Source organism: Callospermophilus lateralis, chromosome 11 (assembly GCF_048772815.1).
Source record: "Callospermophilus lateralis isolate mCalLat2 chromosome 11, mCalLat2.hap1, whole genome shotgun sequence".
NCBI classification, from domain to species: domain Eukaryota; kingdom Metazoa; phylum Chordata; class Mammalia; order Rodentia; family Sciuridae; genus Callospermophilus; species Callospermophilus lateralis.
In genome coordinates, this window is record NC_135315.1 from 114,867,289 (window position 1) to 114,882,307 (window position 15,019).

Here is a 15,019-nt window from a genome sequence, read left to right on the forward strand (position 1 = left end):
AAAGGAATAAATTGTTTTTACTAACTGGTTTTTGGAAAACACTGCCATGAAAAATTATCAATATGTTCATAAAGGCATCTACATGTCTCTTCACAAGGGTTTTACTTAATGGGGGAGGTGGTGAGGTCTTGATATAACTGAACTGTTCATTAGTAGGTAGAACAATATCAAGGGAATCAGAGTGCACATTCCGGTTTGACCTCAATCTAGGTAACATGGATTCATCTCTGTGTAATAGGCCTGCTTCTGAAAAACACAATGTCGAGCTCCAAAAGCAGAACGATACTTTCAGAATACCATGTTATGTTTGTAAATACATAGACAGATAGATATACAGAAATCAAAAATCTGAAAACGGTCTGGAAGTGTACATTTCTATAACTTACAATGTCAGTAGTGGGGGATTAATAGCAGATCAAGAAGACTGTATCTGCATGAGAAATGGTTCAATTTTTGAAGGAGTTTTTTAAATGAAAATGGACAAAAAATTTAAAGGGTTGCAGTAAGTATTGAGGAGTGACTTGGCAAAAGGAGCACAGAGGTGAGAAATAATTAAGTAGAGTTCAATAGAACCAGGTATAATTTCTGTACACATGACTCCATGAACAGGAGCAAAGGGGACACTTAAAGAAATCATAGGACTAAAGAGAGATCAGGAGGGTTTGTACTAGTCTAGAAATGCTGACCTGAAAACCAACTAAAGTTTCAACTCCTTCTTTTGAGGAACATTAGCTGTGCCGTGCTTTTCAAAAAGGACTTGTCATAACTGATTGATGCCCATGTTAGCAACTCTTCTGAAATTACGTTGAAAGTAGACTAATGTGAGAGTTTCTCTTTAGAGATAATTCAAATTACTTGCATAGGAAGTGGCAGCAGGTCTGGGGATGTTGTAGCTCAGTGGCAGTGACCTTGCCTAGCTTGGGGCTGGCCTGCCATGGACTTTCACCCCAAACACTTGCAAGAAAAGAAAAGGGAGGGGAAGGGAGAGAGAAAGTTGGAAGGGAGGAAGGCAAAGTTGGAGGGATGGATGGAGGTATAAAAGAAGGAAGCAGAAAAGGAGAAAAACCAGGAAGGGGGGAAGGAAGCAAGGAAGGTAGGAAATAGGGAGAGCACAAGGGCAGAAAAAGGACTGAGTCACTCAAACAAAAGGCAAGGGACACAAAGACCAATATAGGCCATAAAAGCTGTTTGAACAGTTTAGTCAGCTTTAGAATCTGAGTGACATCAAACTGAATGTTATTGTGACTGGATGGAATCTTCCTACTAACCCCGCCTTGGCCTGGCCTAAACCAAATCAAGGGGTGGGTGGCATGGAGAGGAATTCTCTCTGGCTGGAGTGGGAGGGACCTAAACATGTGGCACTTGAGGATGCACTGGGTAGGGAAGGGGACAAGACTCCCCTGATGGGCAGTTGAGACAACAAGGCTCCTGGGAGCCCTTGATCATGGCTCCCACCACCATACGCACACCACCCACCATACGCTCAGCCCCTGAAGGGACTCACAGTGGTCTGCTCCGTTGCCTGGTTCAGGTTGGAGTTCTGGACCAAACACCTGAGTGTCCACAGCCTGTGTTGGCCTGCCTGGGCAGGCTGTGGTTGTGGTGGCAAGAGCCAAAGCTGTCTTGGCGTGATGGAGGAGTCAAGGGCTGCCTCTCAGCCATACTAGTGGGTGGTTCTGGAAGAAGCACGCAGGGTTGTGGCAGCATTGTCCGAAGACATGAAGCCAGGCCATCCTCCTTATGGCTTTCCTTGGGAGTTGATGATGTGTACAGCTCTTGGATTTTTTGCTGTTCTCTCACTTTTCTGGAGAGCTTTTCAGTCGGTTAGTAGCAGGCTTTACGTGGGAAGAGAAAAAAGGCTGGCTCTAAATCTTGCTGGACTTATTGAGGCAAAATGTGGACTTCTTGATAAAGTGAGCCTTGTTGAAAAAGAACATAAAGGCTTAGACTCATCTTGAAGGATTCCAGGGTTGAGAAGGGTTCAAGGGAAGCACAACAGCTGGAGGCAACCTACGAAAAGCTGCATAGGTCCGAATCCAGCCATGGCGTTGAAATGCTCTTTCTAGAAGAAGAGCCCAAAGCACAGAAGGCTAAACATGGTCAACAGGATGAAACGATGGCGCATCTATCAAGAGGGATACAGTCCCTCCAAGGTGAATCTGAATCCCTCAGATCACAAATAGCTGAAGCCAAAACAAACTGGAGACTCTTTCAAGTGAATGAGGAAGAACTGAAGCTGGCAATCAAAGAGGTTTTGAATGAAGGATCCCTACTTCCGCAAACGCAGAGACCAACAATACAAGGAGAAGCTGAAGCACAGAGGGAACAAGGAGGTGTCCAATATAAAGCAAAAATCATATTAGAGGACTCTAAAGTAGCTGGAGAACAAGTTCTAAGGGACACCGAAAATCACATGGAGTCTCTGAGTGAATGCTTGCTGAAGATCAAGGATAGATCTTCTCCAAGCCTGGGAGCCCAAAGGGATGGTGGTCACCTGGAACTGGGAAAGACGAGTGAACCCGAAATTGGTGCTCACTTGGAGGATGAGTCCAAAGGAGCTTTGAGGAACCTGGTTTATGGTGATAAGCTAAAGGCCTCCTTAGAAATCTTGGAAGGAGGAAGAAATCAAAAATGTACTTTCTCATCTGAAGTGGAGAAAACCACGGAAGACCTTACAGAACACCTTAAAAGTCTGCAGACTGAACAGGCATCCTTGCAGTCAGAAAATACACAGCTACAAAGTGAGAATGAGACCCTACAGAAGAACTTGAAAGTCATGATGGAACGCTATCAAGAAAATACGATGAAACTGCACAGGAAATTAAGAGTGGAGGAAAACTACCGTGTGGAGCAAGAGGAGAAACTTTCCAAAGTCGAAGAAAAGATGAGCCATACAATAAAAGAGCTGGAGACCTACAGAAAGAGAGCCCAATATCTTGAAGAACAATTGCAGAGTACCATTCATTCCTGTCTGGGGAAGATTATTTCCTCTGAGAAAGAAGCACATGCTAGTGAGTTGGCAGCTCGGATTCCTGAAAGAAACCTCAGCTATTTCAGGAAACAAAATGCACGCAACAGACAAAAATTAACTGAGAAGGAGCTGAGATTTGAACTTGTAGGAAAAGATCCCTATGATGCACTGGATGTTTCCAACTCAGCAATGGGCCATCACCAATAGGTCACCCTTCATCTGAAAGGAGACCTCCTCATTTTGAAAAGAGTGGTCCACTCACACTCTCACCTTTCACTCCAGTGGGAGGAGGAAGAGGGTCAAGGGGCCCTGGAGAATCCTCTGGACCATGCGACTAGCAGTAAAGGAAGAGAATCCAGCTGTCATAAGTTCACTGATTTTCAGAGAGCACCTTCTCAGACTGGGCCCCTCTCTCCTCCAGGGGAACAGGCCAGCAGGCTGATGATCCCTCCGCCAGGCCAACCATATTCTTCTGATGCACGTCTTCCTCTACAAAGGCAAGATAGGTTTTACTCAAATTGTGGTAGAGCATCGCGACCAGCAGAACACAGAATTCCTAATATGCCTCCTTTGGACTCTGATGTGCCTGATTCACCTCTCCATGCTGGAAACCAAGCAACTGGCTCTGGCTCTGTGTTGGCACCTTTCCCTCCAGTCAGAGGTGCCTTGTTTCCAGTTGACCCAAGGAGTCAGATCCTGAGAAGAGGACCTTTTTTTTCCTCCACCTCTCCCAGGAAACTTGTCTGGGAACCTGGAGATTATTTTCCACCTGACCCGCCACCCACTCCATTTCCAATGTGATGTGTCTATGCAGGGAGGGGGTTTTCCTCACAATCTTCCCCCAACAGCTGGAATTCAGCCCTCTACACCCCCATTCTGAAAGTACAAGTGAGTTCCCTGAAGGGTTCCTTCCACCTGCAAATGAGCTTGTTACTCAACATCCAGAACCAAACAAGAAACCTCACGCTGTTGCTCTCTCTTCAAATGTAATTTGACTTATCTCTCATTTTTAGTTTCTAAGTAACTGCTTTTACTTCAGTGATTGACTGTACTTTGGCTCCAATTGAAGCTCAATGAAACAATAATTCTTAAGATAGTATTTTGTGAATAAAGATGGTTTACGTAGGAACCTTCTGAGTAAATTATTCCTATTTTATTTTATTCCAGAGAACAGCATTTAATCTGATGAAGCCACTCTTACATAAACAAGAATGGGAGTTCTAGGTACTTGTATTCTAGCTGATGGAAATATCTTTTAAACTCCCAACAAAGAAGTGTATTTAGTATGACTGTAGCAAATGTAAAGTGACTTTAGGCTTAATGAAGAATTGTCACTGATTTACAGACTGGTTGGGCATTTCAGCTAGTTTTTCCATATCGGAATAACTAGAGCATGGGAGGACTAAAGGAGAGAACACAACTAAACATGTCACGGAAACAGGAGATCTCAACTACAAAGAAAAATGAAGACCTCTTGTTTATATTGGTTGCTTAAAACATTACATAGCTCTTGAGATACCATATTTCCTACATTAGATTCAAGTGAGTTATGAACTCCCATTTTCACCCCATATACAGATTGCACAATCACATTGTTTACACATCCACATTTTTACAAAATGCCATATTAGTACCTGTTGTATTCTGCTACCTTTTCTAGCCTCTACTATCCCCCCTCTCCTGCCCTCCCATCTTCTCTCTCTATCCCATCTGCTGTAATTTAACCCTTGGGAATTGGAAACCACACTTTAAACTCACTCTCCTCCCCTTGTTCCCTTCTGTCAAATTACTCATCATCTTCTTCTATTTCTCCTCCTCCTCCTCCTCCTTATACCTTTAATTCATTCATCGTACACTCATGCTTTGGTTCATTCATTCCTTTCACATATGGTGTTGGGGACCAACTCAGGACCTTTGAAAGTGTGAAGCCAGCACTCTAGTGCTGAGCCAAAACCCCAGCACCTGTCTTTTTGATTTTATGACTGTTTATATGAAATTGAGAATCGCATTCTTCTATGGTTTACTGATATGTGGATTGACCTAGTCCTTGTTTTCTGGGAGACTTTTGGAAAATATACATGAATTATTAGGAGATTGAAATGAAGAAACAAAGAGGAAATTCCCCAATTTCTTATTCTTAGAGTCCATACTCTGACTCTGCCTACCTACTGTAAAAACTTTTAAACCCTTACTCCCCATTTCTATATCATTGCCAACAAGTGAACATTCACTGCCCTACAACAAACCAGAGAACTCACATTGAACAATGTTTCCCCAGTAGAGACCAAGACACAATACTTATTAAAAAAATACCCTAGTTATGAGTTAGCAGGTAAAGCTTTATTTGAGTGTTAAATGTGCTCTAATTATGTGTTTGTGTGTTTGTTGATGTGTGTGGTGTGTGGGTGTGTGTGCTTGTGTGTGAAACAAGCACTGAGGTGTAAAATAAATGCAGGATTGCAACGGCCTTCTTAAAAATAAGAAGCAACTTTATCACATTTGAAGCCCAGTGAAGAATCTGCCTGATACTTAACCTACAAGTAATTGAAATGTGAAAAATTCAGGCCTCGAAAAACAAAGCCAACATACATACTGAATCTAATCAGTCTGTCTCACCTGTTTTCTAATCACTCCTTTCAATAAACCTAAATTGCCAGCATAAAACATCAGTTGTTCTAAACGAGTGGACGGATGTCCCCTGTCATGGGCTGTGTAAAATACATGGACGATCCGGCACTGATTGTTATCTAGAATGACTTCTGCCTGAACTACTATTGGAGAATTGTTGCTGATATACTGCGGTTCTTATACCAGTAAACTGGAATGAAGGTAATTTCAGGCTGCAAAGGAATAAATTGATTTTCCTAACTTTTTTTTGCAAAACACTGCCATGAAAAATTATCAATATGTTCATAAAGGCATCTACATGTCTCTTCACAAGGGTTTTACTTAATGGGGGAGGTGGTGAGGTCTGGATATAACTGAACTGTCCATTAGTAGGTAGAACAATATCATGGGAATCAGAGTGCACATTCCGGTTTGACCTCAATCTAGGTAACATGGATTCATCTCTGTGTAATAGGCCTGCTTCTGAAAAACACAATGTCGAGCTCCAAAAGCAGAACGATACTTTCAGAATACCATGTTATGTTTGTAAATACATAGACAGATAGATATACAGAAATCAAAAATCTGAAAACGGTCTGGAAGTGTACATTTCTATAACTTACAATGTCAGTAGTGGGGGATTAATAGCAGATCAAGAAGACTGTATCTGCATGAGAAATGGTTCAATTTTTGAAGGAGTTTTTTAAATGAAAATGGACAAAAAATTTAAAGGGTTACAGTAAGTGTTGAGGAGTGACTTGGCAAAAGGAGCACAGAGGTGAGAAAGAATTAAGTAGAGTTCAATAGAACCAGGTATAATTTCTGTACACATGACTCCATGAACAGGAGCAAAGGGGACACTTAAAGAAATCATAGGACTAAAGAGAGATCAGGAGGGTTTGTACTAGTCTAGAAATGCTGACCTGAAAACCAACTAAAGTTTCAACTCCTTCTTTTGAGGAACATTAGCTGTGCCGTGCTTTTCAAAAAGGACTTGTCATAACTGATTGATGCCCATGTTAGCAACTCTTCTGAAATTACGTTGAAAGTAGACTAATGTGAGAGTTTCCTTTTAGAGATAATTCAAATTACTTGCATAGGAAGTGGCAGCAGGTCTGGGGATGTTGTAGCTCAGTGGCAGTGACCTTGCCTAGCTTGGGGCTGGCCTGCCATGGACTTTCACCCCAAACACTTGCAAGAAAAGAAAAGGGAGGGAAGGGAGAGAGAAAGTTGGAAGGGAGGAAGGCAAAGTTGGAGGGATGGATGGAGGTATAAAAGAAGGAAGCAGAAAAGGAGAAAAACCAGGAAGGGGGGAAGGAAGCAAGGAAGGTAGGAAATAGGGAGAGCACAAGGGCAGAAAAAGGACTGAGTCACTCAAACAAAAGGCAAGGGACACAAAGACCAATATAGGCCATAAAAGCTGTTTGAACAGTTTAGTCAGCTTTAGAATCTGAGTGACATCAAACTGAATGTTATTGTGACTGGATGGAATCTTCCTACTAACCCCGCCTTGGCCTGGCCTAAACCAAATCAAGGGGTGGGTGGCAGGGAGAGGAATTCTCTCTGGCTGGAGTGGGAGGGACCTAAACATGTGGCACTTGAGGATGCACTGGGTAGGGAAGGGGACAAGACTCCCCTGATGGGCAGTTGAGACAACAAGGCTCCTGGGAGCCCTTGATCAGGGCTCCCACCGCCATACGCACACCACCCACCATACGCTCAGCCCCTGAAGGGGCTCACAGTGGTCTGCTCCGTTGCCTGGTTCAGGTTGGAGTTCCGGACCAAACACCTGAGTGTCCACAGCCTGTGTTGGCCTGCCTGGGCAGGCTGTGGTTGTGGTGGCAAGAGCCAAAGCTGTCTTGGCATGATGGAGGAGCCAAGAGCTGCCTCTCAGCCATACTAGTGGGTGGTTCTGGAAGAAGCACCCACGTTGTGGCAGCATTGTCCGAAGACATGAAGCCAGGCCATCTTCCTTATGGCTTTCCTTGGGAGTTGATGATGTGTACAGCTCTTGGATTTTTTGCTGTTCTCTCACTTTTCTGGAGAGCTTTTCAGTCGGTTAGTAGCAGGCTTTACGTGGGAAGAGAAAAAAGGATGGCTCTATATCTTGCTGGACTTATTGAGGCAAAATGTGGACTTCTTGATAAAGTGAGCGTTGTTGAAAAAGAACATAAAGGCTTAGACTCATCTTTAAAGGATTCCAGGTTTGAGAAGGGTTCAAGGGAAACACAACAGCTGGAGGCAACCTACGAAAAGCTGCATAGGTCCGAATCCAGCCATGGCGTTGAAATGCTCTTTCTAGAAGAAGAGCTCAAAGCACAGAAGTCTAAACATGGTCAACAGGATGAAACGATGGCGCATCTATCAAGAGGGATACAGTCCCTCCAAGGTGAATCTGAATCCCTCAGATCACAAATAGCTGAAGCCAAAACAAACTGGAGACTCTTTCAAGTGAATGAGGAAGAACTGAAGCTGGCAATCAAAGAGGTTTTGAATGAAGGATCCCTACTTCCGCAAACGCAGAGACCAACAATACAAGGAGAAGCTGAAGCACAGAGGGAACAAGGAGGTGTCCAATATAAAGCAAAAATCATATTAGAGGACTCTAAAGTAGCTGGAGAACAAGTTCTAAGGGACACCGAAAATCACATGGAGTCTCTGAGTGAATGCTTGCTGAAGATCAAGGATAGATCTTCTCCAAGCCTGGGAGCCCAAAGGGATGGTGGTCACCTGGAACTGGGAAAGACGAGTGAACCCGAAATTGGTGCTCACTTGGAGGATGAGTCCAAAGGAGCTTTGAGGAACCTGGTTTATGGTGATAAGCTAAAGGCCTCCTTAGAAATCTTGGAAGGAGGAAGAAATCAAAAATGTACTTTCTCATCTGAAGTGGAGAAAACCACGGAAGACCTTACAGAACACCTTAAAAGTCTGCAGACTGAACAGGCATCCTTGCAGTCAGAAAATGCACAGCTACAAAGTGAGAATGAGACCCTACAGAAGAACTTGAAAGTCATGATGGAACGCTATCAAGAAAATACGATGAAACTGCACAGGAAATTAAGAGTGAAGGAAAACTACCGTGTGGAGCAAGAGGAGAAACTTTCCAAAGTCGAAGAAAAGATGAGCCATACAATAAAAGAGCTGGAGACCTACAGAAAGAGAGCCCAATATCTTGAAGAACAATTGCAGAGTACCATTCATTCCTGTCTGGGGAAGATTATTTCCTCTGAGAAAGAAGCACATGCTAGTGAGTTGGCAGCTCGGATTCCTGAAAGAAACCTCAGCTATTTCAGGAAACAAAATGCACGCAACAGACAAAAATTAACTGAGAAGGAGCTGAGATTTGAACTTGTAGGAAAAGATCCCTATGATGCACTGGATGTTTCCAACTCAGCAATGGGCCATCACCAATAGGTCACCCTTCATCTGAAAGGAGACCTCCTCATTTTGAAAAGAGTGGTCCACTCACACTCTCACCTTTCACTCCAGTGGGAGGATGAAGAGGGTCAAGGGGCCCTGGAGAATCCTCTGGACCATGCGACTAGCAGTAAAGGAAGAGAATCCAGCTGTCATAAGTTCACTGATTTTCAGAGAGCACCTTCTCAGACTGGGCCCCTCTCTCCTCCAGGGGAACAGGCCAGCAGGCTGATGATCCCTCCGCCAGGCCAACCATATTCTTCTGATGCACGTCTTCCTCTACAAAGGCAAGATAGGTTTTACTCAAATTGTGGTAGAGCATCGCGACCAGCAGAACACAGAATTCCTAATATGCCTCCTTTGGACTCTGATGTGCCTGATTCACCTCTCCATGCTGAAAACCAAGCAACTGGCTCTGGCTCTGTGTTGGCACCTTTCCCTCCAGTCAGAGGTGCCTTGTTTCCAGTTGACCCAAGGAGTCAGTTCCTGAGAAGAGGACCTTTTTTTTCCTCCACCTCTCCCAGGAAACTTGTCTGGGAACCTGGAGAATATTTTCCACCTGACCCGCCACCCACTCCATTTCCAATGTGATGTGTCTATGCAGGGAGGGGGTTTTCCTCACAATCTTCCCCCAACAGCTGGAATTCAGCCCTCTACACCCCCATTCTGAAAGTACAAGTGAGTTCCCTGAAGGGTTCCTTCCACCTGCAAATGAGCCTGTTACTCAACATCCAGAACCAAACAAGAAACCTCACGCTGTTGCTCTCTCTTCCAATGTAATTTGACTTATCTCTCATTTTTAGTTTTTAAGTAACTGCTTTTACTTCAGTGATTGACTATACTTTGGCTCCAATTGAAGCTCAATGAAACAATAATTCTTAAGATAGTATTTTGTGAATAAAGATGGTTTACGTAGGAATCTTCTGAGTAAATTATTCCTGTTTTATTTTATTCCAGAGAACAGCATTTAATCTGATGAAGCCACTCTTACATAAACAAGAATGGGAGTTCTAGGTACTTGTATTCTAGCTGATGGAAATATCTTTTAAACTCCCAACAAAGAAGTGTATAGTATGACTGTAGCAAATGTAAAGTGACTTTAGGCTTAATGAAGAATTGTCACTGATTTACAGACTGGTTGGGCATTTCAGCTAGTTTGTCCATATCGGAATAACTAGAGCATGGGAGGACTAAAGGAGAGAACACAACTAAACATGTCACGGAAACAGGAGATCTCAACTACAAAGAAAAATGAAGACCTCTTGTTTATATTGGTTGCTTAAAACATTACATAGCTCTTGAGATACCATATTTCCTACATTAGATTCAACTGAGTTATGAACTCCCATTTTCACCCCATATACAGATTGCACAATCACATTGTTTACACATCCACATTTTTACAAAATGCCATATTAGTACCTGTTGTATTCTGCTACCATTTCTAGCCTCTACTATCCCCCCTCTCCTGCCCTCCCATCTTCTCTCTCTATCCCATCTGCTGTAATTTAACCCTTGGGAATTGGAAACCACACTTTAAACTCACTCTCCTCCCCTTGTTCCCTTCTGTCAAATTACTCATCATCTTCTTCTATTTCTCCTCCTCCTCCTCCTCCTTATACCTTTAATTCATTCATCGTACACTCATGCTTTGGTTCATTCATTCCTTTCACATATGGTGTTGGGGACCAACTCAGGACCTTTGGAAGTGTGAAGCCAGCACTCTAGTGCTGAGCCAAAACCCCAGCACCTGTCTTTTTGATTTTATGACTGTTTATATGAAATTGAGAATCGCATTCTGCTATGGTTTACTGATATGTGGATTGACCTAGTCCTTGTTTTCTGGGAGACTTTTGGAAAATATACATGAATTATTAGGAGATTGAAATGAAGAAACAAAGAGGAAATTCCCCAATTTCTTATTCTTAGAGTCCATACTCTGACTCTGCCTACCTACTGTAAAAACTTTTAAACCCTTACTCCCCATTTCTATATCATTGGCAACAAGTGAACATTCACTGCCCTACAACAAACCAGAGAACTCACATTGAACAATGTTTCCCCAGTAGAGACCAAGACACAATACTTATTAAAAAAATACCCTAGTTATGAGTTAGCAGGTAAAGCTTTATTTGAGTGTTAAATGTGCTCTAATTATGTGTTTGTGTGTTTGTTGATGTGTGTGGTGTGTGGGTGTGTGTGCTTGTGTGTGAAACAAGCACTGAGGTGTAAAATAAATGCAGGATTGCAACGGCCTTCTTAAAAATAAGAAGCAACTTTATCACATTTGAAGCCCAGTGAAGAATCTGCCTGATACTTAACCTACAATTAATTGAAATGTGAAAAATTCAGGCCTCGAAAAACAAAGCCAACATACATACTGCATCTAATCAGTCTGTCTCACCTGTTTTCCAATCACTCCTTTCAATAAACCTAAATTGCCAGGATAAAACATCAGTTGTTCTAAACGAGTGGACGGATGTCCCCTGTCATGGGCTGTGTAAAATACATGGACGATCCGGCACTGATTGTTATCTAGAATGACTTCTGCCTGAACTACTATTGGAGAATTGTTGCTGATATACTGCGGTTCTTATACCAGTAAACTGGAATGAAGGTAATTTCAGGCTGCAAAGGAATAAATTGATTTTACTAACTGGTTTTTGGAAAACACTGCCATGAAAAATTATCAATATGTTCATAAAGGCATCTACATGTCTCTTCACAAGGGTTTTACTTAATGGGGGAGGTGGTGAGGTCTGGATATAACTGAACTGTCCATTAGTAGGTAGAACAATATCATGGGAATCAGAGTGCACATTCCGGTTTGACCTCAATCTAGGTAACATGGATTCATCTCTGTGTAATAGGCCTGCTTCTGAAAAACACAATGTCGAGCTCCAAAAGCAGAACGATACTTTCAGAATACCATGTTATGTTTGTAAATACATAGACAGATAGATATACAGAAATCAAAAATCTGAAAACGGTCTGGAAGTGTACATTTCTATAACTTACAATGTCAGTAGTGGGGGATTAATAGCAGATCAAGAAGACTGTATCTGCATGAGAAATGGTTCAATTTTTGAAGGAGTTTTTTAGATGAAAATGGACAAAAAATTTAAAGGGTTACAGTAAGTGTTGAGGAGTGACTTGGCAAAAGGAGCACAGAGGTGAGAAAGAATTAAGTAGAGTTCAATAGAACCAGGTATAATTTCTGTACACATGACTCCATGAACAGGAGCAAAGGGTACACTTAAAGAAATCATAGGACTAAAGAGAGATCAGGAGGGTTTTTACTAGTCTAGAAATGCTGACCTGAAAACCAACTAAAGTTTCAACTCCTTCTTTTGAGGAACATTAGCTGTGCCGTGCTTTTCAAAAAGGACTTGTCATAACTGATTGATGCCCATGTTAGCAACTCTTCTGAAATTACGTTGAAAGTAGACTAATGTGAGAGTTTCTCTTTAGAGATAATTCAAATTACTTGCATAGGAAGTGGCAGCAGGTCTGGGGATGTTGTAGCTCAGTGGCAGTGACCTTGCCTAGCTTGGGGCTGGCCTGCCATGGACTTTCACCCCAAACACTTGCAAGAAAAGAAAAGGGAGGGAAGGGAGAGAGAAAGTTGGAAGGGAGGAAGGCAAAGTTGGAGGGATGGATGGAGGTATAAAAGAAGGAAGCAGAAAAGGAGAAAAACCAGGAAGGGGGGAAGGAAGCAAGGAAGGTAGGAAATAGGGAGAGCACAAGGGCAGAAAAAGGACTGAGTCACTCAAACAAAAGGCAAGGGACACAAAGACCAATATAGGCCATAAAAGCTGTTTGAACAGTTTAGTCAGCTTTAGAATCTGAGTGACATCAAACTGAATGTTATTGTGACTGGATGGAATCTTCCTACTAACCCCGCCTTGGCCTGGCCTAAACCAAATCAAGGGGTGGGTGGCAGGGAGAGGAATTCTCTCTGGCTGGAGTGGGAGGGACCTAAACATGTGGCACTTGAGGATGCACTGGGTAGGGAAGGGGACAAGACTCCCCTGATGGGCAGTTGAGACAACAAGGCTCCTGGGAGCCCTTGATCAGGGCTCCCACCGCCATACGCACACCACCCACCATACGCTCAGCCCCTGAAAGGGCTCACAGTGGTCTGCTCCGTTGCCTGGTTCAGGTTGGAGTTCCGGACCAAACACCTGAGTGTCCACAGCCTGTGTTGGCCTGCCTGGGCAGGCTGTGGTTGTGGTGGCAAGAGCCAAAGCAGTCTTGGCGTGATGGAGGAGCCAAGAGCTGCCTCTCAGCCATACTAGTGGGTGGTTCTGGAAGAAGCACCCACGTTGTGGCAGCATTGTCCGAAGACATGAAGCCAGGCCATCTTCCTTATGGCTCTCCTTGGGAGTTGATGATGTGTACAGCTCTTGGATTTTTTGCTGTTCTCTCACTTTTCTGGAGAGCTTTTCAGTCGGTTAGTAGCAGGCTTTACCTGGGAAGAGAAAAAAGGCTGGCTCTAAATCTTGCTGGACTTATTGAGGCAAAATGTGGACTTCTTGATAAAGTGAGCCTTGTTGAAAAAGAACATAAAGGCTTAGACTCATCTTGAAGGATTCCAGGGTTGAGAAGGGTTCAAGGGAAGCACAACAGCTGGAGGCAACCTACGAAAAGCTGCATAGGTCCGAATCCAGCCATGGCGTTGAAATGCTCTTTCTAGAAGAAGAGCCCAAAGCACAGAAGGCTAAACATGGTCAACAGGATGAAACGATGGCGCATCTATCAAGAGGGATACAGTCCCTCCAAGGTGAATCTGAATCCCTCAGATCACAAATAGCTGAAGCCAAAACAAACTGGAGACTCTTTCAAGTGAATGAGGAAGAACTGAAGCTGGCAATCAAAGAGGTTTTGAATGAAGGATCCCTACTTCCGCAAACGCAGAGACCAACAATACAAGGAGAAGCTGAAGCACAGAGGGAACAAGGAGGTGTCCAATATAAAGCAAAAATCATATTAGAGGACTCTAAAGTAGCTGGAGAACAAGTTCTAAGGGACACCGAAAATCACATGGAGTCTCTGAGTGAATGCTTGCTGAAGATCAAGGATAGATCTTCTCCAAGCCTGGGAGCCCAAAGGGATGGTGGTCACCTGGAACTGGGAAAGACGAGTGAACCCGAAATTGGTGCTCACTTGGAGGATGAGTCCAAAGGAGCTTTGAGGAACCTGGTTTATGGTGATAAGCTAAAGGCCTCCTTAGAAATCTTGGAAGGAGGAAGAAATCAAAAATGTACTTTCTCATCTGAAGTGGAGAAAACCACGGAAGACCTTACAGAACACCTTAAAAGTCTGCAGACTGAACAGGCATCCTTGCAGTCAGAAAATGCACAGCTACAAAGTGAGAATGAGACCCTACAGAAGAACTTGAAAGTCATGATGGAACGCTATCAAGAAAATACGATGAAACTGCACAGGAAATTAAGAGTGAAGGAAAACTACCGTGTGGAGCAAGAGGAGAAACTTTCCAAAGTCGAAGAAAAGATGAGCCATACAATAAAAGAGCTGGAGACCTACAGAAAGAGAGCCCAATATCTTGAAGAACAATTGCAGAGTACCATTCATTCCTGTCTGGGGAAGATTATTTCCTCTGAGAAAGAAGCACATGCTAGTGAGTTGGCAGCTCGGATTCCTGAAAGAAACCTCAGCTATTTCAGGAAACAAAATGCACGCAACAGACAAAAATTAACTGAGAAGGAGCTGAGATTTGAACTTGTAGGAAAAGATCCCTATGATGCACTGGATGTTTCCAACTCAGCAATGGGCCATCACCAATAGGTCACCCTTCATCTGAAAGGAGACCTCCTCATTTTGAAAAGAGTGGTCCACTCACACTCTCACCTTTCACTCCAGTGGGAGGAGGAAGAGGGTCAAGGGGCCCTGGAGAATCCTCTGGACCATGCGACTAGCAGTAAAGGAAGAGAATCCAGCTGTCATAAGTTCACTGATTTTCGGAGAGCACCTTCTCAGACTGGGCCCCTCTCTCCTCCAGGG